General features: G+C 39.1%; 1 long non-coding RNA gene across 5 annotated transcripts in view; it reads left to right on the top strand.

Annotated features, from left to right (window-relative positions):
- LOC137477960 (uncharacterized) overlaps positions 1–20,964 on the top strand; it is a 134,922-nt gene extending 113,958 nt beyond the window's left edge. The window contains exons 2-5 of one of the 5 annotated variants that reach the window (XR_011001309.1): positions 3,596–3,774; positions 6,128–6,327; positions 9,292–9,571; positions 20,799–20,964. This is a non-coding gene — a long non-coding RNA (uncharacterized lncRNA). Of the gene's footprint in view, positions 1–3,595; positions 3,775–6,127; positions 6,328–9,291; positions 9,572–19,130; positions 19,312–19,500; positions 20,735–20,798 lie in introns of those variants that run through there. The other 4 variants (XR_011001310.1, XR_011001308.1, XR_011001307.1 and 1 more) reach the window with 4 other exon arrangements.
- The last annotated feature ends 3,828 nt before the right edge of the window (positions 20,965–24,792 follow it).

Here is a 24,792-nt window from a genome sequence, read left to right as displayed (position 1 = left end):
TTAGTCATAAAGTAATTTTCCGATTTATTTAGAAATCCCATATTGCTCACCAAATATAGGAAATGGGTCACATTGCAGTCAATATTCTCCAGGTGCTCTATGGTCAGGTCTGATTGGTGACTCATTCAGAAGCTCCTTTTGGCTTTGATTCTTCTAGCTGAGCTATTTGCAGCAAGCAATGTTTGTGTTTGGCAGATAACCATATTACAAATGTGAGTAAACACTAATTATTTACAGGATAGATAATTGCCCAGGGGAGCAATGATCACCAGGTTTCCTCATTTTCCCATTTTCTTCTTCTGTCTCCTCAAAATTTGGATTTTTGCCTTGTGGAAGCAAATTTCTCAGAGTTAAAACATGGAAAATGTTAAGATGGTCAAGGAAGAAACAGTTTCTGGACAGCACCTTCAGGGAAGTCTGTTTTCAAAACTTTGAGGACTATATTAAAGCTGGAACTGTGCAGAGGGAGATTTTTACTTTTTAACCTTGGATTCAAGTTCAACAGCAGCCTTGATGTTTTTAGAAAGTATTGCATCACAGGAGCCCTGAAACTCTCTTTTAGATGATGGACTGGGGCTCTCCAAAGCATAGATGTCCAGCAAAACTGCTGAAAAAGGCAGTGAACTATCTGAACAACAAGCCTTTATTTACTCAGGTCCTGTTAATCTCAGCCCCCTCTCAAATGATCAGCAGGGCATCTCCTGGAGGAAGCTGTGGTGCTCCACACGCAGGTGGCCTTGCCTGCACTTTCAAGGCATGACCAAGTGGCTTTTCCCATGGGCCCCAGAGGACTGTGTGCTATGCCTCAGCACGAGGAAGCAGAACAAGATCCTCCAAGGGAATATACTTTTCAGTTCTCTCCAGGATGGGAGAGCTATCCAGGACATGTCCATACAAGGGGACTGGAGTTCACAGATGAGATGGCACAAAAATACACTGGTGACCACTGTATGTGCTGGCACACCCACCAGACAGTAAAGGCTGGTCGTGCAACTGGATGTATTTGGCTTGGAATATATGTAGAATACATAGGATTTAATGATCAGTCTGTACTCTTCCTTGAATCCAAACAGACACAGGCAAAAGTTAAAACCTGTATTTTGAAAAGAAGATTTTTACTTTTCTGAAATCACAGAAAAGTGATTCCTTCCACCTTCCTGAGCTCCATTCCTTCCTTCCACCTGCTGAGCTCCAATTTCTGAGTCTAAAAATGCTCTTCAAAGTCCCACCTTCAGTATTCAGATACACTCCTAAAAATTGTCTCTCTGTATGATCACCCTAACTTCCAGTTAAATTTTAATAGGCTGCTGCACAAAATGTGAATTCTAAGATTATAGAGTTTCTCTTGTTATCAGCAAAAAAATTCAGCGCTAAAAGACTCATGGTTTCACTGCAGCTTTTACACAGAATGAATTTAAATGTTAACTTTGCAGCTTCAGTTTCATTTAAACGTTAGTGAATGCTTTCTCAGTTGTCAATAGAAAGAGAGAGTTCATCTGGATAGCATAACTTCATCTCCCATCCTGTCCTAGGGATGGAATAGGAACTCACAGCAGAAGCACAGCTTCAAGCTTCGAATCCACTCAGTACTGGAACAGCTCAGGACATAGTAACACTGGAAAAGGGAAAAATTTCTATAGGCAGATTGCTCTGCTGGAATAGCTACTGCCTGCCTGAAAGCCCAGCCATTGTCTTGGAGCCACTTTAGGTTACTGCGTGTAATGTCAGTAAGGACAGCCCAACAGTTGGTGAAATCCTCCATCATGTTAGCTTTCCATGTTTCTCATGGTGATGTCAAGTGAGAATTCAAAGAGAAAGTTGATTGACCTGTTACTATACTGGTAAAAGATATGAGTGTTATCTTTCTAGTGCACCCAAAATAATCCTTATCTTTGAAAATGAGTTACTGTGTATGTCCATGCTCAAGGGCAGCCCTGAGAGTGCATGGGACAGAATGAAAAAGCTATCATGCATCTCGCCTTCCCATTAAGAAATCTGAGTTCTGTTCTGAGCCAGAACAGCTTGCATAAGAACATAAGTCCAAATTATGGAAGTTATTTTGATAATGGTGTCATGTCTAGGCAGGTATTGAGAATGCCCATATCAGATATGTAAAGACTCTGGAGAACTTTTGCATCTGTTAATACTAGAAATTTTGAGTCTACTGTCCTTGTGTTCATTAAAATGAGGTCACTACAATAGGCTAGCAGTACTTCACAATCAGCAAAATTATTTTATAAGCATGAACACAATTCCTCTCTGTTTGTGTCCTTTTGTCTATAAATAGCCATATTTTGCATCCTGTCTTTCACCCTTTAAAAAAAAACCAAACAGACAAACCACAAACAACAACCTCCCCCCTCCCCCACAACCAGCCAAGCCTCAAAGCATCAAAGGAGCATAAAGAAGCTCGTCTGTGCCAGCTAACCAGCTAGTTTGGTGTAGCATAAGGTGCAGGAAAGGAATGAATGTGACTTGTTGTGACTGATTAAGAGGGGCAAGGAAGGAGCATGGGGAACAATGAATGCATGCTGTGTGGAGTGTGCATAGTCCTGGAAAGTAAGAGAGTGAAATGCTGCTGAAATATTGATAGGGTGGATAGGATCTGGAATGATTGACGGCATGTGTGTGTGTCTTGGCAAGTTTAATTGGATTTGTTGGGGTAGAGGGTGGAAGAATGTGGTGCATTTCCTTTTATGGGTTTCTTTCTTTCAGTCTCTTCTTTTCTTTTCTATAGAATTGACATTCAATGCATATACTTTTCATTGTCTGCATAGAAAACCTGGTCTTTATTCCCCTAAATTTTAAGGTTGAGGGAGCTGCGTAGTGGGGATGAAAAGAGATGTAAAACAGCTTTCGTTGCTTTTTATTTACTACTTGTCTTCACTCTTCAGTGAGCAGTCATGCCTAGTGAAACTGGTGACTTGGAGGAGAAAGAAAAAAAGAGGATGTAATTGAATGGTGGCTAAATGAATTTCAGTATTATGATGCCCATTGTAACAGGAATTCTTCCATTAGGGCTTGGGTATATGCTCTACTGAGTATTACTGTGTTTTTCTTTTTGGCTTATCATCAGTAACCAGATTCCTATCATCCTGCCACAAGATGGGAAATTGGGGCTCTATGCACAAAGGTCTTAGTGAGTTATGAAGTCTGGACCCTCAAAATGCTGATCACCCCAGTGCCCATTCAGCCTCCTAACTTCTGCTGAAACAAATGGGTATCTGTGGAGAGCTGCCTCAGTTGCTTTGAGGGTCAAAGCCTGGATTTCCAACAAATTTCCAGCCACAGTGTATGTGGGTTTTCTCTGCAAGGCTGTCTTTTAGCCTTCTTTTCTCCGTCATGCCTTTCTGCAGCACGAGTATACTATGCTTTTAAGCAGAACTGTTGAACCATCTGTTCTGTCCCCAGTTGTGACTTCCCATTCTGGTATAAATCAGTAGTTCCTCTGATGTCAAAACTAGAAAGCAGAAAACTTATCTTGATTGCTGATATCTGTAAAGTTGGGGTTTTTATGGGTTTTGGTTTATGTTGTCTACGGGGCTTTTTTTGTTTTGGTTTGGGTTTTTTTTTGTCATGGATTTTGGTGCTATAGGTCAGAGAGTTGATGCTGAGGATGACAGCTTCCAAGATGTTTCAAAGTGAGAACCTCAATAGCTGCTCCTGGGCTCAGTGGGAGAGAAGCCTAGTGTGAGTGAAGGAGCAATGAATCCAGGAGGCTTCCCTTGTGTGGTGAAGAAGAACAACTACTGATAGAGGACACTGCATCAACAGGTAAAATTTTCACTTGCTCCTGAGTTCAGAGTGACTCATTAGCCAGAGACTTGGTAATCCTTCTCAAACTTGTGATCTTTCCAAGCCTTTGGGCATATACTTCAGAGCTTTTGTTTCTTCCCTTCTTTCTGCTTCACTCTGCCCCATAAGCAAGCTTAACAGTCTGTGAAAACCAATGGGTTGGTAGCTATAAGGAGGGGGGACTTAATGACATGTTCAGTCATCTCTGAGGAGATGAACCAAACGTGTGTCTGGTAGCAGGATATTTTTGGAGCTGTTTGTCTATTTTCAAATAACAAGTTTAATGTAATAATGTCATTACACAGCTCTAAATTCAAGGATGTGTTTTTACTGGAACACAATAGAAGCTAAGCTATCAGTCAGCTCATTTTCATTGCAGTAACAGCCAATTTCTCTGGCAGAAGTATTTCTGAATTTTGCACTTTTAGTTACTTAAGGCTGCTTTTGGTGTGAGATAAATGTGTCTTCCTGAGAACAATTAAAGACTTCTGGGAAAAAAAGAGGCAAAGTATAGAACAGGCTGCTTGTTTGTTTGTTCTGATTTTTTTTGTATTAGTATGTAAGCTAAATTCAATTTCAGAGCAAAATTGTTGATGCAAGAAACCATACATCATTTTTCTGCTCTGGATGTTGTACTTCCTTTCTTATTAAAAACCTTCATTTCAGGAAAAAAAAAAACAAAACCAAACAGCAGAGTTATCATTCATGAAGAGTCAACCGATGTCTTTATCGCTTCACTAATCAACACACACCTATCTCTGCTTGCTGCAAATTTGCTCCCATTGCACCAAATGTTAGCTCTTTAATCTTAGCACCCTCTGCTGTGGACAGCTATAACAACATCATACTGAATTATTCTTGGCTTATACCTTGTGTACTTCTTTTGTACCAAAGGGTTTACAAATGTAATAAAACTTATATCAATGGAGCTGCATGAATATGATATGAAAAATGGATTCTTGCGTTAATCTGGAAAGTAACTTTCTTTTCAAATGTTTACTGAAGAAAAGATGTATAGAATATAAACAAAAGGTTCTAAATTGTTGTAGATTACAGAGGATCTCAAACCATAATCTTAATCTTTGCAAAAGAGAAGTGTAGGCAGGCAACCTTGCTTCAATCTGGAGACCAGCTCCAGGTTGGTGAGTCCATAAGAAAAATCCTATGTTTGCCACATGAACTGATCATATCACGTCTGCCTCTGGTGATACCACTTCTAAAATGTCAAAATAGACAAGAAGTGAAGAGTGAGTGTAACATATCTGGGGTGCATGGGCACAGTATCACCAGCTGGACAAAAGAGGTGACTGTCCCACTCTGCTCTGCATCGATGCGGCCTCATCTTGAGTCCTGGGGGCATCGCATATTAAAAAAAGGCATTATTAAACTATTAGAAAGCATCTAAAGGAGGGCCACAAGGATGGCGAAGTGTCTGGACGTGAAGCCAAATGCGAAGTGGCTGAGATCACTGGGTCTCTTCATCCTGGAGAAGAGGAGACAGGGCAGACCTCACTGCAGTTACAACTTCCTCCTGAGGGGAAGAGGAGGGGCAGGCACTGATCTCTTCACTGTGGTGACAAGATTTCAGGAAATGGCCTGAAGCTGAGGCAGGGGAGGTTTAAGTTGGATATAAGTAAAAGCCACCAGAGGGTGGCTGGGCACTGGAACAGCTCCCCAGGGCAGTGGTCACAGCACCAGCCTGACAAAGCTCGAGCAGTGTTTGGACAATGCTCTGAGGTTCCTGGTGTGACTCTTGATTCTGTTCAGGGCCAGGAGTTGGACTCAATTATCCTGATGGGTCCCTTCCAACTCAGCAGATTTTATGTTTCTATGATGTCAGCCTAATTGATAATAAAAATATTGTGGGGAATATACTTTAAAATCAAACTTAGTTATTGTATCTTTCCAGTAACCAGTTCAATTCTTTTAATCTCAGTGACAGGGGACGATTACATTTAATTTTAGCAGAGGTATAGTCTGAAAACTGAAGGAAGAAACTATTTCTAGAAGGTAAGTTAAGAATGACAAATTCTTTCATATTTGATTAGAGACAGAATTTCCTCCTTAATGAAGCAAATTGCACCCTAGATCCTCAGTTGGAAACACTGTTTCTAATGAACCTTTCTTCTTTCTTCTCCTCATCTCACATTTTGAACCTTTCTCCAGCTCCTGTCAGGCTTGGAGGCCAACCTGATGGCTTTCCCAGAAGGGTGCTTTTGAAAAATGCAGTAATTTCAGAATAGACATAAGCAGTTCTCTGGACTTTCAGTGTTTTCCTTTACATGATTAAGTATTTGATATCAACCCTCCCTTCATATTTTCTGTTTTCTAGAAAGCAGCATGTGTAACAGCAGTAAGAGTAAGAATCAGTCTTACCCTTCTCATTCCTCCAACTCCATCTGCTGATCACTCATATGAGAGCTCTAACATCAGAGCTGCTTCTGAGCATTATTCAAGATGTGGAACAGTGAAATCTTTTTTGTCAAGCCTCCAAGAGCAAACAGCAGCAGAGATGAGATTTTGAATATGTTGGTAATACTGCTCTATTGATCTCAAAACACTTTAGAAACATTAACTAATTAAGCTTTAAAACAACAAAGTAAGTTTGCATTAATGACACCCATTTAGCAAATGAAGAAGTGGAGGTAAACAAAGGGTGAAATGACGAGAGTCAAATGATGAGTGAAGGTCAGAAGAAGGTCTCCTGTTTTCTATTTATTCTGCCTTTATGTAATTTCATTGAGAAAATTTTTGCAGTGGAGCTTGCAGCCATTTTAGTTTGAAACATTTGGACATTTTATCACAATCTTGACCTTTTCTTACAAGAATCAAGGTAATATAAAAGCTCATAAAAGTAATGAACATTTTTAGGCTCCCAGGTCCAGCTTTGATTTTCAAGAGGCAATTTCTTATAGCAGAATGGAGCCAACAGTGATTGTGGGCTGTTCTGTGTTGTGAGCCTTTTTTTCCTCATTTGTGTTTTTCTGGTGGTGCTAGATTGACAAAAAGGGCCTTAAGCTTCAAAATGGGAGCCCCTTCATGTGAGCTTGACGCTGATGTCATGCATCTATCCCACCCTTCCTACGGGAGGACCGAGGCCTTCTCAAGGGATTGCTCTGCTCTGGTGATCCCAGCCAGTCTGTGAGCCTCAGGGGCTGTTACAGAGTGGAATGGCTTAGAGTCAGTGGAGCTACCCAGGATTAAAATCAGTGTTAAAAAGTGGAGGATCAGGCACACAGTAAGTGAATAATGCAGACCAGTGCTGACCCAAACAGAGGATGATGGCTTAGAACAGGTTCCTTGGAGACATTCTTATCCTTGGAAAGGGAGGTCTCAAAGCCAAGCCTTATACTTTCTTAATGGGTTTCATTAGGAAGAAATAAAAGGAACTGGAAAAAAAGACATGTAGCTTAAAAGGGAACAGCGTCGGCACAGTCTAAAATTTGTTCCATTTTTCAATAAAAGAAGCCAATGCTGCCTTGAAATGCATGTCCCTTCAAAGTTCAAGGAGGCCTGTATTGTTGGCCTGCTCAGTCAGAACGCTCCAGCCACTTATTGTATGTGGAATGCACTCCAGGGACTGACTGAAAAAATATGATTTAGTGAAAGCTTGTACCCAAAACACATCATTGGCCTCTGATCTCTGAACATTTAAATATTTCAAGCTTACAAGCGGACGCTGTCACGAGGACAGACCCTGATCCCTAGCTGATTCTAGAACATCTGTTGAGGCATTTACCAAGTTAATAGATTAGCTATGAGAATCAGGCAGGTGTTTTTCACCAAAGCCAGAAAACATCAAAATCAGATTGCCCTCCAAGTCTTTCAGCACAGGCAATCGAGTTAGAATGACTCATAGAGTCTAACAGATAATAAAACACACATAACATTTGCTTTAAGGTACAGGTGGGGATATTTTGTACTGCACTTAGGAGAAAGAAAAACTAACTCTATTTGGGAATAGAGTAATTGAATACAGATGGGAGGAGGCAAATGAAAGAATTTAGCAAATATCTCAGTGGAATAGCTAATGGGAACGAGACAGAATAGGAAATTAAAAATTATTCGAAGCAGATGGACCATTCTTTGAGTTTTTTAAAATTTATTAGGGCTGCGAAAAAAATGTGTCTGTTTATTTTCCACGGCCATGAAATTAATGACTTGGTGAGTTGTGCTTGTGCAATTTTATGACTGCCATGTCATTTGTCATAATTTGGGTTCTGTTTGATATGGATTTATGAATATTTCCTCCCCCCAGCATGATTTATGGGTGTTGGTCATATGTGAATTAGACTGTCACCTTTAGTATGAAAAAGTACAAATGACAGATTATAAAAAAAAAAATGCTCAAGTCCTTAGTGCTGGAAAGCAGAGTTCACAATTCCCTGCTCTGCTTCTTCATTGGAAGTTTTTGTTTGGAGCTACGATTAAATGTTTGGACTTGAGTCAAGCATATGGAAACATTGAGAGGTCTTGAATAGATCTGAACTCATCTGAACTTCACCTGTGAAACTCAGCTTGAGTCATCCTTTCCTTGTATTATGCACTGGAAAAAAAAAAAAATCTGTATGCTACTTGCTGTAGGAACAACTGATTTACTGTACCAGAGCAGCAAGTTGGCCTTGAAAATTTGCTGTCCTGCTTCCAGTAGTGGCTAGCTCTGGGTGAAGCTTCCATGAAAAGTGGAAATAATCTTACACAGTATGTTCAGTTATGCAGCACTGCATAGTTGAAGGAGTGAAGTTAAAGGACATATGAAACAGGCTGGATTTCTGTAATAATAATAGTATTCTAGGTTTAGATCCAAAGCACTAACTTTTATACTAGCTGTTATCACTTCCATGAAAACTACTACTCTTTGCTATTTGTTTTGCAATGTGTAGCAGCAGCACGCACCAATTTAGGACAGAAGGAGAAGCACAGTTGCTCCTGGATTTGAGCCACCTGACTTCAAGCATAAAACTGTGGCACCTAAGTTAGTACCTAATCACCCAAGGCTCCCCCATTGATTCTGGAAAGTGATATGCACCTCCAGAGGCTAATTCAGCCCATGTGTCTTCATGCATTGACTACACAGGCAGAGAAAAAGAGTACCCCTTCCTCATTTGGATCCCCAGTTTGGTCTAGAAGTTCATGTGGGAGGAATTAGAGCCCAGCATGGGATACAGCTTTAAAAAGAAGAAACAATACACCTTGCGTGTCAACAACACATTGCCAAGCATCTTGCATTCTGAGCTAGCAAATATTTCCTTTATGGGGGATACAACTGGTTCCTTCTACAGTTCTTAGACAACTGTTTGCTGAGGCCCAGACAGCATTGCTTTTCCAGTGGGAGGCTGATAATTCTTACTGAATATCTCTGCACTTGTGGAGAAAGGATGGTTACTTTACAGGGAGCCACCAGGGCAGTCTTTGCATGTCTTGCTAGCACCTATTACCTGTAAGACTAATTGAGTTCCTCTTTTTTTGTCTTGGGTTTTTTTTTTTTTTTGATAGTTAGTCAAGAAAGAACTTGCATTAACAGGCCATGTCTGATGTTGTGATGGTAGCTGAGATGCTTCACCGTGGTGATATGCAGCTGCACAAAACTGGACTACCTTGCAAAAATAAACCTGGCTCAAGTACACTTGTATTTGAATTAAAGAGTAAAGTCCAGTAATCTTAGAATCATAGATCATTTAGGTTGGAAAATTTAAGATCATTGAGTTACTGTTACTTTGCTGACTCGTCAAGAAACCTGCACAACTTTTGGAGAAAGCTTGGCTCATCATTTGTGGTACGTTGATGTATCAGAAATATTCTATTTGCTTTGGCTGATGAAACTTGTATTCATCTAGCACATCTAATCAACCTATTCCCAAGCTTCAAAACTACTTTCACAGAGTAAAAGTAGCTGTTCTTTAAGTTGTCTGGCAGTTCCAAAGTGAAAATTTTTCAGGAGACAGAAAACTGAAAAATTTCAGTTTCACTCAAGTAAAATTTGACTAAATGAAAATAAAATGCACTGCTTAGGATTTACCTATGTTTAATATTTTTTTTTCCTTACTTGAAAAATGCTTCTGAACAAACTCCTTTTAAATCTTTTTTCAGAAATAGTTTTTAAAATTACCAGAAGTCAAAAATTTCAGTCATTTTCCTATATTTCAAGGTTTTTTTACCCTATATGGAAATGAGGAAAATGAAGTAAATTTGCTGAACCTTTTGTTTCAACAAGCCTGCATTTATGCCCCCCATTTTTTTTTGTCAAAGCATTGAATCTAGATTATTTCTCTTAGTTACTTTTCTATTTTTTTCACTTACTAGCTGGATTGTCTTGTAAATTTCGCATTATGTTTGACCATATTTTGAAGTCAGTGAGCTAAATAGAAAATCCTTTTCTGTAAAAACAGTTATACAAGGTTTGGGGTGGAGAAAGGAGAATATGAGCTGTTGGATAACAGTGGTGTTCTCACTGAGCTTAGATTGAAGCTGTTTTGTCAGTATCTGGCACTTAAAAGGCCAACCTGTTCCTACCCTGTTACCATAAAGAAATTTGCCAGGAAGGCAGGTGTCTAACTATAGAGGCAATCAGATTACAGAGCAAAGTAATCATGATTTCTGATTTTCAGCATAGGTTGCCACATTAGCACATGTACTTTGGAAGAGAAGGAGAAGTAATCAGAGCAAGATAAGGACAAGGGTGGAGATCATTTGAACCAGTACAGTTATAATAGTGTAGTAAATTTTATGCAGCTTTTATTAAACCATTTTGTTACTTTTATACTAAAAATAGGGTAAAGCTGTCTGAAAATGAGAAAATTCCTGAGTCTGCTTTCATTTGTTTTTAAGAGTTACTGAAATGTAGCAGTGTGTTTCTTGGGAGGCACCATTTGCACACACATGTCTGCAACTCTGAGTGAGTCACAGCTGCAGAGTTTCTTTAAGGCATGCATGCTTGGCTTTGACATGCTGAGATTTATGGTGAGATTTAAGTTCTTGTACCAATGGTGACGTTTCCTGAATAGTTTTCATCCAGATGGTCTCCGAGAGGATAAGGTTTAACAAGATTTATTCACTGAGAGGGGGCAATGTGAATTAAAATTACAAGGGGTACTGTATATACACTAATTCTTTGCCATTCACTGCCTCGTGAAATGTAGAAAATCCTTGCTCTTCATTCTCCCCAAACGAAGTTAAATGGAGTTGCTTCTTTCAACATACTGTTCTACTCTGAGCAGATTAGGGCTCTGGCAAACAAGTGCTATTAATTTTGTTGGGGTGGAGGAAGGGGTTACTGCCCTTAATGTCTACCCTGCCACTTTGCTTCAGACTTCCACCTCACTAGTGGAGGCAGCAGATGTAAGCAAGTGCCAGTTTATCAATTGTTACAGTTTGCAGACCATTGGCAGTTAAAATTAATGTGCTGGCTCAGAGCTCTGTGGATGAGGGCTGGACCACATCACTTTCTGATGGCTCTGTTTCAGCTTCTGGTGGGGGACTGCTGTAGACAGCTGGGAGAGGTAACCTCTTAAGCCATTATCACTAAATCCAGCACAACCTCTCTGAGTGAGCTCCAAGCCTACAGCCTTTGAGAGCTGTTAGGGCTACCCACACTGTTTGGGGTCCTGAGGCTGTATCTTCAATGGGTTACTTAATTAGTGGAGCACCAACAATTGGTGCAGGTTGAGTATCTAGGCATGCTAATTCAGATTGTGATTGCCAAACCGATAATTTTATATGTATAATTTTCCAGAAAATTATACATATTAAAAACAGAAGTATTGATGTCATTTCACACTAAAACCTTGTCAGTTTTTTTAAGGCTATTGACTCACAGTGATACAGTTAAGCACATGCTTAACTGCTACAAGGTAAGTATCTTCATCAAAGAAAGCTAACAGGTATTGATGGCGTGCTTAAAGCTAAACAGTTTGTAAGCATTTTGTTGGACAGAGTCAGCTTTATTGTTTTTCAGGTTTTTCTATTTAAAATACTGTTAAGTGACTGTGGAAACTCTAGAATTAGAGACTTATTCAAATTCTACTTAAAAAAAAAGAAGCTGAGTTGAGGTATTAGAGGTCAGTGTCTTTTATCCATTTGCCATTTTCCTGATTTTTCAGGCTGAGTTTTGTCCCCATATCTAGAAGTATTAGAAGTATCTTAACTGTTAACAATTTAGCTTCTTTAGCAAGATCAAGACATTTCATAATATCAAACCAAAACTCGAGTGACAGAAGGCAACAAGTTCATCCTAGAGGAGCATTATAGGAAAATATAATGTCCTGCTTGATAAGAAGAGAAACAAATTGGCAGAATATTGCCTTTACCACTTTGAGCTTGTTCAAGGTTGGTGGGTTTTTATATTGTTTTGCTTTTCTGTCTCATATTATTTGCAGAAATACTTTTCATTCATTGCCTGTTGCCTGTTGAGCTCTAACATAAGATCTTCACAATCGTGATTAGTATTGAGTCCTTCAGTGTCTGAGTTGTCAATTTGTGATTCTTTCATTTTTGAAAGGTAGCTACTCAGTGTTTCATGAAGCTGTCTTCATATGAAGTGAACTTAATATTGTTTCAATTTCAGCAGTTGCAAGTACAGGTACCGAAAAATCACTAATTGCTTTTATAATAATGTGCTGGTGAACAACGCATTTTTTAAACAATGGGAAAATAAGGGAGAAGATTTTGTGATTGTTCTTTATGTATAAGAATGGACAGTCTGAGTAAAATATAAGAGTTAGTAATTGTAATGAAATAGGTCTCATTGTATTGTAGCAAGTTAAAAATGTGCTTCTTGCCGCAGAGCTTGCATTAATATTTTTGAGAGAAGTAGCATCAATGCACTGTAATAGACTTTTATTAATAGGCCAGAAGAGTCATCAGTCTCTGGGTTGGTGTGATAGCTGAATACAGTGAACATGAGCATCTTGACAAGCAAGTAGCAAAATCTATCAATCACTTTCAGCATGAAGATGCTGTGATAATTAGGTTTACACTGGTAATAAAATATGGATAAATAAAGTGTTCAAAGCCATGGAAAATGTAGGGTCCATAGTGAATATCCTATGAAATATAAAAGAGGGCATCACCAAAAATTCATCTAGCTGTGTAGACTGAGATCATTATTCTCTTGACCCATCTTGCTATTTTTAGAATAAAATTCATGCATTTTTCAATCAGCACTGTTCAATGGTAAAATCACTCCAAGGCTTAAAGCCTAAGTTGGATTCTTTTCTTGCTGTGCTCATGTGCAAGGCTGTTCAGTGTCCTTCCTGTTGATGGTGCTGATGCCCTCAGAACAGAAGTGTGGTGGCATGATGTAGTTTGTGCTAGTCCCTTTTTCTTTCCAGTACTGGCCAGATAAAGATTAGGGTGTGCTCTGCTTCCTTTTATGTTGTTCTTTGTGGGTGGTTGGCTCAATTTATTTTGGTGGAATTACTCTAAGTTTATGGTTTGAGGAAAAACAAACTTCCTGGTCTAGTGGCTTCTGGTGCTAATGAGTCAAAGTCTCCTAGACTGAGAAATTATGTTTCATGTGACGTCTGGGGAAAAAAGGTCCTGATTTGTAGGAATCCCCTGATTGTCAGGGAGAGACCACCACACCTGAGGCTTAGTGGCGGAGGGGAAAGGTGTGTGGAATAGACCAATGTGACATAACTCCATAGTGCAATATAAAAACTACTCGGTGCAATTCCCAATCACCCAGTGCAAAACAACAACTAAATAAGCTCTTTAGTGCATCACAACACTGAATTTTTTTTCCATTCTAGGGTATTGTCACAGGCAGGACAAGCCTTTTCTAGTGGGAATCTATTGCATTTACATCATGTTTCAATCTCTTTGTAATTGCAGGTTAATCTATACTTTAGCATAAGGAGCAACATGGCCTAGTCCGAGTCACTAACCCGGCTCACCCTAGATGGTACCTGATTTTTTTTTCACTATTTTAAGAAAATTAGTAAATTCAGTTCATGAAAAAGTGGTAGCTTGTCAGCCCACTAAACTGATGTCTTTGTGCTCAACTGTGGCACAGCCCTGCTCAGGTGGCAGCAGAGAAGGCTTCTCTTCCCAGTGCGCCTCCACCCTGGCCTGTAGTAGGGGAGAGGTAACTTTGCTTCCCATGCTTCATTTAATTCTTGGCACTGTCTGCTGAGAATGGCAACAGAATTGCCAGTTGTGGCATGCAGGTTTATTGCTGGGAATTGAGCCAGAGCCACCAATCCATTTTGCACAGACAGTGAACAGCAATGGTAAATACTTCTTGTTCATTACCAACCTAAGCTGGATTTAAACTGAAGACTTGGAGGTGAAAGACTGTCTTCCATTCCTTAATCCCCTTTATATTTCAGTCTGCTTCATAAAATTTTCTAAAACCAAATGTAAACCTTGTGTATAAAATGAAATCCAGAAGAGAAAAGAAAAATCCAGAATGAGGACTGAGATTGTTTTCTTCTTCGGCAAGCTTCTCTGCTAGTAATGACCCTGGAAAATTGTTCTCTGATTATTCTCTTGAGAGATTACTCTAATTTCTTGCTGCTGTAGATGGCCATATGATCAATTGTCATCAGTTACTGCCTGATGATGGGTCATTACTTACCGGTGCATACATGGGGGAAAAACACATGCGACTTCCATTAGGAGGCAGAGTGCACCTACATCAAATATGAAGTATACACTAAGTTCTTATTAATAACATTTCAAGACTGTCCTCCTAAAATTCTTAGCACAGAAGCTGCCTTCATAGTGGAAGAACTGAAACTATGAATGATTTGCAGCTTGCAGCCAGGCAAATGAGTATTCCCCTAAGTGAAAGATCTGATTTTCAGCTATGCATTTCAATAACATATCAGTTTTATTGAGAAAGAAAAGTAAAGCTCATACTTTTCTGCTCTTTGCTTCAGGACTTCCTAATTTAATTAATTAATTTAATTTAATTAAGTTACATCCAGTATAAATATTTCCTTCTTGTTCCATTTCGAAGTTAAGAATGCACGTATGGCACTATGGAAAATGCTGTATCTTCTGGGTGCTGTATTGGCCAGGAAGTTTGAGTATCTTCAAGAATATGTGGATAACTTCAGTGAAATTTTAAAATGCATTACTTTCATATTTTATAAACTTTTCAGTAGAAATCCAAATCAAACCTTCAGCTGAGTAAACTACTGAGAACTGAACAATGTAAAGCAAGCACAGTCCTACTGTGCAGAGTGGCCTTTTGAATGGATTCTGCAAGGGCAACCTCTTTCCTCTAAAGGTGAAGACAGGTTCTGTCTAGATGACAGGGATTTTCACTTAGGCTTTCAAAGTGGAATCTAGTAGATCAAGAGGAAGAAATTTAGAAAAGTGAAATTGGAAGAAGCTGTTGATTTTTTTTGGTCCCAGTAAACAGCGAGCATTGAAATATGGAGAGAAATGTTTAGCTGAGATTTGGCCTCATCTAGTCATGTTGCTGTGTGTACCCATCTGGCACTGAATGACACTAGGTCTGGTGCATGGTGTTGTAAATTAATAGATAATTCAAGTAACTGTTTTGTGAGTAGGATTGGTTTTCATGTTTCCCCCCAGTTCTCCAAAGTCCCATGTCTGTGTGGAAGACCTCTTAAGAAGAAGCCTTAAGAGAAGCAAATTAAAAAAGAAGGCTCATCCTCTGACTAGTGCTTATTGGTATCTTTTGTGCAAACTGCCACTAAAGGCACTGATGAGTAATCACAAGCACAGATTTTTATCCATGAAGAAACCAAGGACTATGTAAAAATGTGCAGGTTACTGGAATAACTTTATTATTAAGTTATTTGAAATGACTAGCAGACTACTTAGTTTTAACTACCTCAAAGTCAGTTTTGGAATTCTGTGGGCATGGAAGGGTGTGGTCAGCTCAGCCCTCACATCCTCATGGATGCAGGTGATACTGTCCTTCAGCGTGGAGAGAAGGCTGCAGTTCAGAAGCTTTAAATTGACTAGCTTAGGTTGACTTCAGCTGCTGAGCTGTGTCAGTCTGAGCCCTTACTCAAGACCCTGCTGGGGCCTGCACTTCTTCCAGGATTTGAGCTAGCTGGTTTAAACTATTTGGAGTATGTCCCCACCTCTGGATTACAAGGGAGTTACTGCAATGAATCAAAACTGCAAACATTTTGCTTGAAGCATTTATCAGCTCTGGCTTGCTTTCTCATCATGAATTGGCCTTGGATGGTTACTAGTAATACGCTCTTTAACACTGGAATGTACATTCTGGGAAAGGATCTCTTTGGAAATATCATGGTCTCTACACCTTCTAGCTTCCATGCCCTGAGCTCACTCATCTCTATTTATTATGTTGCTTGGGTTTAGATGGGGAATTTTACAAAGGAAGTTTGAGCCACAATCCCATTGAAATATAGGGAGAGCTCAGTGCCACCTTAAATTACGTTATAAAACTGTAGGTAAAAGTTTGCAGACAGTTCAGTTTGAAGTAATTTAGGGCTATGTAGATGCCAGGTGGAATTACCAAGGGTTCCCAAGTTGGTCAAAGGCCTGATGTCCACTGAAAGACAAGTAGGATTTAGGATCTTCTCTCTATCCTCCAGTCTCTACATTATTTCTTCAGACACTGAAGTGTGGTTTTAAATTTGCCCCCAAGCTCACCCACCCCATTGTCCAGTGGTAACTGAAGCAGGACTGCAGTTGCCGTTGCACATCCCTCTCTGGCACCATCTAGCGATTCCAGAACTTCTCTTCCAACCACTGCTCTTTCCCACTGCAGAACAAGATGTGCCCTCCTTTGGCAATAGCTTAAAATGTTGCTCACATGAAAAGAACTCACCTTAGAGCAATGGCTGCAAAGCCTTTTGGGAGAAAGCTTTGTAGTATGGCTCTTGTACTAACAGTTTAGATTCGTAATTCAAAGTGCAAAACTGCCAAAGCACATAAAAAATAAAGTGAAGATCTTGTTATAGATATTTTGTTACATTAAGAATCAGGAATAGGTACGTGTGTGTCTAAGACTGTCATAGTCTTTGAGCATCTTTTCTAGTCCTAATAAAATGGCTGAGAATGAAATGAGCATACCTAAATTATGGAATGATTCAGGGCATCATGTTGTTAATAATGTAGAGAAATGAGATATAAAAGCTTTTACTCAAGCATACCCTAAAGCAAATTTAAGTAGAGCACACAGCTATGATGCTGATTGTTTTCACAGGTGTTGGCACCATATGAATTAAATGAAGAAAAAAATGGTGAAACATTTATGACTCATTAGAATTATGTGGTTTTTTATCCTGTCCTAACAACTGAAAAAAGGTGCAATTTACATTTGCAGCCAAATGGCGTGAAGTAACATTATACTTTACCGACATGAAAAGAGGAGACTTCCAGATGACTACTATTCTGAACTTCTCTAGTTCTCAAATCCTGGATTTTCAGTTTCTCCTGTGGACTTTTGAGAGCTAAAATTATTCCCCATTAAAACAAAAAAAAAAAAAAGTCAAAAAGGAATATTGTAACTTAAAATCTATAGAATATGTGATTCCAAGGAACTAAGGGCCATTTGCTGGATGCAACACCTTTACAATCAGAATATTTTTCCTTTTCATCAACAATACACTTGATAGATCCAAAAAAACCCATATCCATGTTTAGTTTGTTGTTTATTTTATTTTCCAAATAAACTCTGTATGCTCTTTTTCCTTCTTCTTTTTTTTTTTTTTTTAATCAGAATTGTTTTGTTTTAGATCTTTTGTAGTTTGTTGTACATCTTAAATATTTACATGAAGGAGGTATTCTGACAGGCTGATCTATAGCAGGAAAGCAACAAATAAACAAATCCCTGTCTACAGTATTTTAGATCCTGGTTTCCTGAGCTTCTAAGTGTTTATTTTTCCTATTGTAAAAACCTGCATTGAAATACATTCAAAATGGAGTTCACATGGCAGCTTTCAGGCAACATCCAATGTTTTAACAAAGCCATAATAGTAACCTCAGCTTCCCATACACTGTGTAGTTGGCCAAAAAAGAAAGCAGCTGATTTACCAGAGCCTTCATGCTGTACATGAGTCTTCAGAAAAAGAACATGTCGTACTATGCAACTGAGACATTTTGCAAACACCTAATAAACCAGAAAAATAAAGTTTTATTGGGCTTTATGAGCACATTTTTCTCCTCTCACCAGAGCACCAAACCCAGTTTGTAATCCTACTTTCATTTATTTCATTCTCCCTTGAAATTTCTCATAGCATAAACTTGCTCAGTTTTGGCTGCCTAATTTACATCTCATGGTCTACAGTATCTCTTTAGGTGGTGAACTATTAAAAATACATTAGCCTGGTGTGGATGATAATGGGCCAAATGCTGCTGGTTTTGAAGGCAATCTGGGAAGCCTCATGCTCTCTCTCATTCTTGATAGCTGTGCAAGCAAATTGTTTGCTTTTTCTGTCCTTGGACTTTCGAAGTTCTAGCAGCAGATGTAGGTGAGATTATTGTTCTTCTGAAAGTCTGAATTGAGAAAAGCACTTTTCTTTCCTTCCAAGCTTGCTCTAATCTTTAATGTTACCCTTATTTCTGTTCTGCCAGAACTGTGTCCTATTAGCATCCAAAAATGTTACACATAACTTTGGCTTGGTTACAGAAGATGATCCAACCACTAACATTTGCCTTCTGTAGCTGAATGCTGAAAGAAAAATAATCCACATTTGAAATGTGAGACTTTGCTGCTGTCAGTTTCTGGAGTTGATTATTAGGACTGTGATTTTTATCTACTCACTTGTACAGTAATTAAAAGCAATTCCCTCATCAGTTATCATCCTGCAAAGCCAGCTTTTAAACAGTGTTTGATGTACAGTTTATTAACCTAAGCCCATGTTGAGGGAAAGGTGACATAGTTTAAAAAGTAAGAATGAACACATCTGCTCTGAAACAAAGAGCTGAATGTAAAATAGATGCTTACTGTTAAACCAGCAAAAATGGCAATGTGATTTTAATTGGCAAAGTAGGAGTAATTACCTGGCTTGGGCTAGGTGTATGCCTCCATTCTGTCCACTCCCATCTGTATCCTTTTTATATGGATTATTTTCTGTGGGGATATATCTTGTCATGATTGGATTGGTGATTAAAGAATTTAAAAAATCAGGGAGTCAATAACTTGCATGCTGCAGAGGAAGAGCTATTCAGCTCCCTGACAACCTTTGCCACACCTTCTAGTAGGTGTTGATGAGCACATATGATTATCAGTGTCAGCTCCAATTCAAAGATATTTGATATTAACTGGATACTGTGTCTCTAGTTGCCAGTGTTGTAACTTAAGGCATCTTTATTCCAGAAAAGAAATGTAAAATAATAGGCAAAAAAAGTTTATGATATTTATCTGTGATAACTTTTCTCAGTGGGTGCTGGAGACAAAATATTAGGGTGAATGAAGGCAGACTGAGAGTGAGCTCAACTATGGATCTATCCCATTGGACTTCTCTTGGCTGCTGAAAATGATTGATATGGAATCTTGTGAAAATACTCAAGTATTAGAAAGAAAAGGCATTGAGAGAAGAAAATTGAAAGTGAGGATGCACAAGTCCCTAAAGTATTATATGCGCCTAAAGCACCAGTGCGGAGGTGCCTGAAAAGGGGAGCAGAAGCAACTCTGGGAGTAAAGATGCAGACTGCAGTGTTTACTGATGGAGTTCTAGTATATCCAGGAAGGAGAAACAATGCGGTGAAAACCTACTACTGACTCTGCTCCTTCAACTACTCTCATTCAAGGCAGTCTTACAAAACAGCATGGTGTGTGACAGGCAGGAAAACGATGTGCAATCCATGGTCAGCCTAGAGGAAGCAGTAAGTGCCACAGACTGTTGTGCCCACCCCCAGGAAGTGAATGAAGAGTTGCATGGATTTTGTTTTAAATGGAGCTGAACAATAATCCCAAGAGATTTAAGAGCTGACATCATGCAGTAGATACATATTTCACACCTGGGGATAGAGACATGCCTGAGATGAGCCAGGAAATGTATCTACAGGCCAGGCATGAATACCCAGTTGAAAGCATACATGGAACAGTGCAAGCTGTGCAAAGAATACAGTGATTGATGAGAAATGCCTCATGGAATTCCAGCTCAGACCTAGGAGAAGGTCAGAACAAACTTGTTAATTTCTAATGAAAGAAACTTTATGGCATAGTAGATTAATAACCCAGTTTTTGAAAGATGCACAGACAAGAACAACAATCAGAAAACCGAAGGAACAGATTTTTAAATGTGCAATAACTCACTGACTGGGACTGAGTGAGAGGCTCCTGATATTCTTCATTTAAGCATTTGAAAAATGTGATACCTTTAAATACTTCTTCATAAGATTAATGTTTCAGAAAATATGCAACAGGATAGGACTGTGGCATCAGCCTTGGCAACAGACAGGAAACTGGCACTGTTTGATAGATAATAAGGGTGTTTGGCCTGGTTATTTTGAACCTCTTGAATGCTAAATGTTCCCATGGTTTAAATAGTGACATATACTCAGACTCTGGCCTTGCTGTCGAGGTAAGTTTATCTACTAAAGCCTGAGGCAAAACCAATCAATATTTTTTCTTTACAGTTCTTAGGAAACTAAGCAAGTGCAAAGCACCAAAACCCCAGAGATTACTGTATGCATAAAGGTGTGTGCAAAATTAGCCTTTAGGTTATTATGAAAAGTTACAAAAAATGTTACTGGGTGCAGGGTGTGAAATGAGTAGAACAAGCAGGAAAAATGAAACTCCAAATACTGTGCTGTGACTTGAACTGAAGATGGCACAGGTGATCATAGTCTGTTAAACTAATGTAAGCAAGACCAAAAGTATGTGAATTGTGCAGTCAACACAGAGGATCAATATGGCTAGTCCCTTTGAATGCCCTCAATAGTAGTAGAAATCAGGGAAATTAATACACAGAGAAGTTGGTGGCTTCATTGTTGGCATTTGGTGTTGTTTCAGCTATTGCAGATGTCTGCCTGGCATCCATTCACCACCATGGGGAGTGTCAGTCTGCTTTAGGTCCTGCGTCATCTCTGCTATTCCTGTGTAGGTATCCTGGATGCTTTACAGCCTTCTCAAATGGCACTGGGCACCTGTGCCTTGGACAGGAATCCTGGCCTTTGCTTTGTGAAGCAGCACGTTCCTGAAGGGCCACAACAGTGTGGTCATGTTCACAGCCAAGCTTGGCAGCAGCGAGCAAGTTGAACAAATCTTTGAACAGGTATGTCTGCGCAATAATTATCTTCAGCTTGGGTCTTTTAAGGCTGGCTGTGGGCTGAGCCCTACAGCTTCCTGCCTTGGCTGAGAATGAATCACTTGTGGGGTGCTGCCTTTCCCAGAGCAGATGGGAGCTGTTGGGTTCAGAGTCAGAAATTATGGAAAGGGTTACAACGTGTAACAGATCCCTTTGGGCGGGAGAGATTGGAAAGGGGGATAGGTAGGTCTCTTCAGCCAAGGAGAGGATATCACAGATAAGTATGCTTAAGGAAGATGCTTTAAGAGGCGGTCAGGTGTCTATGTAAAATACCTAAGAGGAGAAAGCAATTAAAAGAGCTCTAGTTGATTAAAAAAAAGTTGAAGGAAATGCAGTCAGTCTGAGAATAATCTGAATCAACAAGGTGCTCTTGAAGTTTATCAGACCACCTAGAGGTGCAATATCCTAGACAGGCAATGAGTTCTCAGAAATATCCTTCATCTAATCTTTTTTAAAATTATTATTCCCTACCCTAGGACGATTGAAGCGTTTTGGTTTGGTTTGGTTGGAAGACTGTACTAGCTTGCCAGAGGGAATTCAGAGGAAACCAGAATATTTTCCCAAAGAGAAGGTAAGGCCCAGCCACACCTTGCAACATCAAATCTTTAATCATGTACCTGCCTGTATAACAGCAGCAATATTCAGTGTTTCTGTAACATCATTCATGCAAGAATTTCAAAGCACTTCATAAGCACTAATTAATCAAACTTCACAAACCCTCAGCAAGCAGCAACGTTGCCCACCAATGAAGCGTAATCAGCTCTAAAATGGAACGTGATGGCAGTTTGATATCTTGTAACATGATGCAACAGGTCAAGGCAAGTAGAACAAGAGCAATTGAGGGCACTTGGGAAGCACCCATCTTTTAACATCGTGGCAGGTACAGTGCTTCACTGGATAGGCTTTGTGAAAATATTTGGTAAAATAGTTTTGGGAAAAAGTAATTTATGTATTGCACACAAAAGAACAATTTGAAATATATTTTAAAATTATTCATAGATCTCCTAATGCTAGAGGCAAATATCTGCACTTTGTAGGGGCAGTGCATCAGAATGCTTTCCACTCATTTTGGGACCTTTGTGTCCATCCCTCTAACCAGTGGCACCTGGAATCCTAGAGATCAACTACATCAGCCACTCTCATGTAGTTCTTGATCGCCAGGCACTGCCATGAGAGGCTCCCCCGGTGAAGAAGGAAGCTGTGTCTGAGACTGCAGGCTGTACCTTCAGTTCCTCTGTGTTTTGAGGGACCATGCAGCACATTCAGTATTTTACCCCCCAAGATATGTCTCTCAAAGCTGTGATCCCAGCTACAAAACCTGCTCCAGTGCAGAAGCCACAGGGCCTAAATTAGTGCCTTCTCTTGGCCCAGCCAAAGCTGTCAATGTTCCAGTTCACTACAATGAGAGAAAGATTAGGCTGGCTCAGTTTCTTTATATTTCTGCCAATCCGATCTTGAGGGGCGGACAGATTCAGAATATGTTACTAATACTCCGAGTATGTATCTTCCCAATTAAGCATATGTTGAACAACCTTCATCTTTTCCTGTCTGCAGGCAAAACATCAGTCTATTTTAGGCCTACTGTCCCATTACTTCTTATCTGCTTTGGGAGCAAATTGGACATAGGTTTGGTTTTTTAGTTGGTTTTTTATTTACATCATGCAATAAAATTATTTTGTACTTGTATAAAATAATGTTCCAACCATTAAGTAGAGTAATGAAATACTGGAAGTTAAAACAATAAGCTTAGATGATTTAAACCTTGCTACATCTTAAATGTGCAACATTTTTGCAAGAATGAAATTGGTCTTTGGGGCTGAATTAATAGTACAGATATCCAGCCCAGTTTGGAAAGAACAAGTAATACTTAGGAACATAATTTAAACCAGTCTTGTAATTAGCTGGTCATTTCACATTTTGAGAGTTCTGGTCTTGTTGTTTGGCTTTATAAATGACTCATATAGTCATCTTTTAATTATACATGATATGTTTAAAAAACACAAAAAAACCCCACCAAACTGTTTGGCTGAGAATCTTTCCTTTGGCAGAAGAGTGAAAAGTAAATAGTTTAGATGGATTATGTATTATACTCCCCATTAATGTGCCCTTTGCAAACCTATTTAAAAACTCAAGATTTGGAAGCTCCTTTAACAATATGTTCAGGTTGTCATAATTCTCCTTGACTTCACTTCCTGATCATGAAGCAACAAAGTATTTTCAGTCAAAACTCATCTGACTGTACATCTAATTGATAAATAAAGATATTACTGTAAATGCAGAAAGGTGGCTTTGTTTGTGAGTATGGTAGAAACTGTTGAATCAAAAGCTCTATTAGAGAAATTCAGTAAAAATTTTGCAGGACTAAATTGAGATCCTAGGAGGACTGAACATTTCCTTGGGACTTGCTTTCTGTCTGTAGAACACAGTATAAAAAACTTTCTGCCTATCACACAGGGTCAATGACATACTGTGCTGATGCTGAGATGGAAATCAGAACTGTCTTAGGGCTGTTCTCAGTCACCTTCTTAGCACCCTTAAGCAATCATTTTGGTTCCCTGGAACTGGGGAGAAGGAGCCTTTCCTAGTCACAGTTCCCTTATAACTTCACTTGCAGCAGTTAGTAAGTCATAAGCCACAGAGGAAGGCATTGTAAAGCTGTCATGTGGGGGCTTTTATTTTTGTCTTCCACATCAAGCATTCTGCCAACAGAGCACGAGGTTCAGGTACTTCATTAAGCTGACTTCTTGTACATTTCAGGCTTCCTGATGACTAGCAGCTACTGCAGGAGGTCACAATGTGACCCCAAATTTGACTTCCATGCAATAAAGTAAGGATTCTTTAGTGGGCTGAATTATATAATTATTATCAGCACATCTGCAAATGCAACACCTCAGTGAAATAATTTGTAGAGAGATTCTAGATTGTGAATCATGATGCTCTGTGGTGAAATTTTGGCTGAAGAAGCTGTCATTTAAAAGATTTTGTAAAGGCATGGTTTTCAGTCCTCTAACTATCCCCTTTTACCAACCTAAAAATTAAGAAATTATTCTTTCATGTATTTACCTTTCTTTAATCTCTTGACCTTACAACTTGATTGAAATGCACACTATTTATGGATTTGATACAATAAAAAAGACATTGTTTCGATCCACATATATATACTAGAAATTAAAAGTTGAGGGGTGAGAAATGAAAAATTCATAGCCTTGGATGTTGAGAAAGTCAGACCTACGTCTCCCCTTGAAGTCACCTAGGTGAAGCATTTTGACATAATGGAAGCATCAATGAAATGCTCTTGATTAAAAGTTTGACAGGTTGACACTATCCCCCTGAACAGGAAGACCAGGGTTGAAAGAAAATTTTAATACAAACAGAATTTCATTAATATCACAGTTTGCTATAATGGGGGTCTTTTTTCCCCCCACTGTTATTTTTGCTTAGATGGTGTCATTACCTTTTAAAGGGGAAAGACACTGTGGTTAAGCTTTGTCTCAGAAACTATATCATATTAATGGAACAGGAGCTTTCAAGTAAAATATGAAACAAACTGTCTGGAATTGTTCTGATTCTCCAGGCACAAACAAAACCAGTTTTAATAGAGTGGTTCCTTTAAGTGCAGGCTCTAGTCATTGAACCAATCGTTGTTTTGTAGAAAGAGTACAGAAATTCATTAAACAATATAAAATAATCAATATAAGCAGAATATCAGAATGGTCTTACGTCTCCCAAGATCCAAAAATATAGCCTCACTTCACTTTATTTACCTTTTGAGAGCTTTTTTTCTCTAATG

This window comes from Anomalospiza imberbis, chromosome 8 (assembly GCF_031753505.1).
Source record: "Anomalospiza imberbis isolate Cuckoo-Finch-1a 21T00152 chromosome 8, ASM3175350v1, whole genome shotgun sequence".
In the NCBI taxonomy this organism is placed as follows: Eukaryota; Metazoa; Chordata; class Aves; order Passeriformes; family Viduidae; genus Anomalospiza; species Anomalospiza imberbis.
The sequence above is the reverse complement of the archived record's forward strand: the minus strand, read 5'-3'. Positions and strand labels throughout refer to the sequence as shown.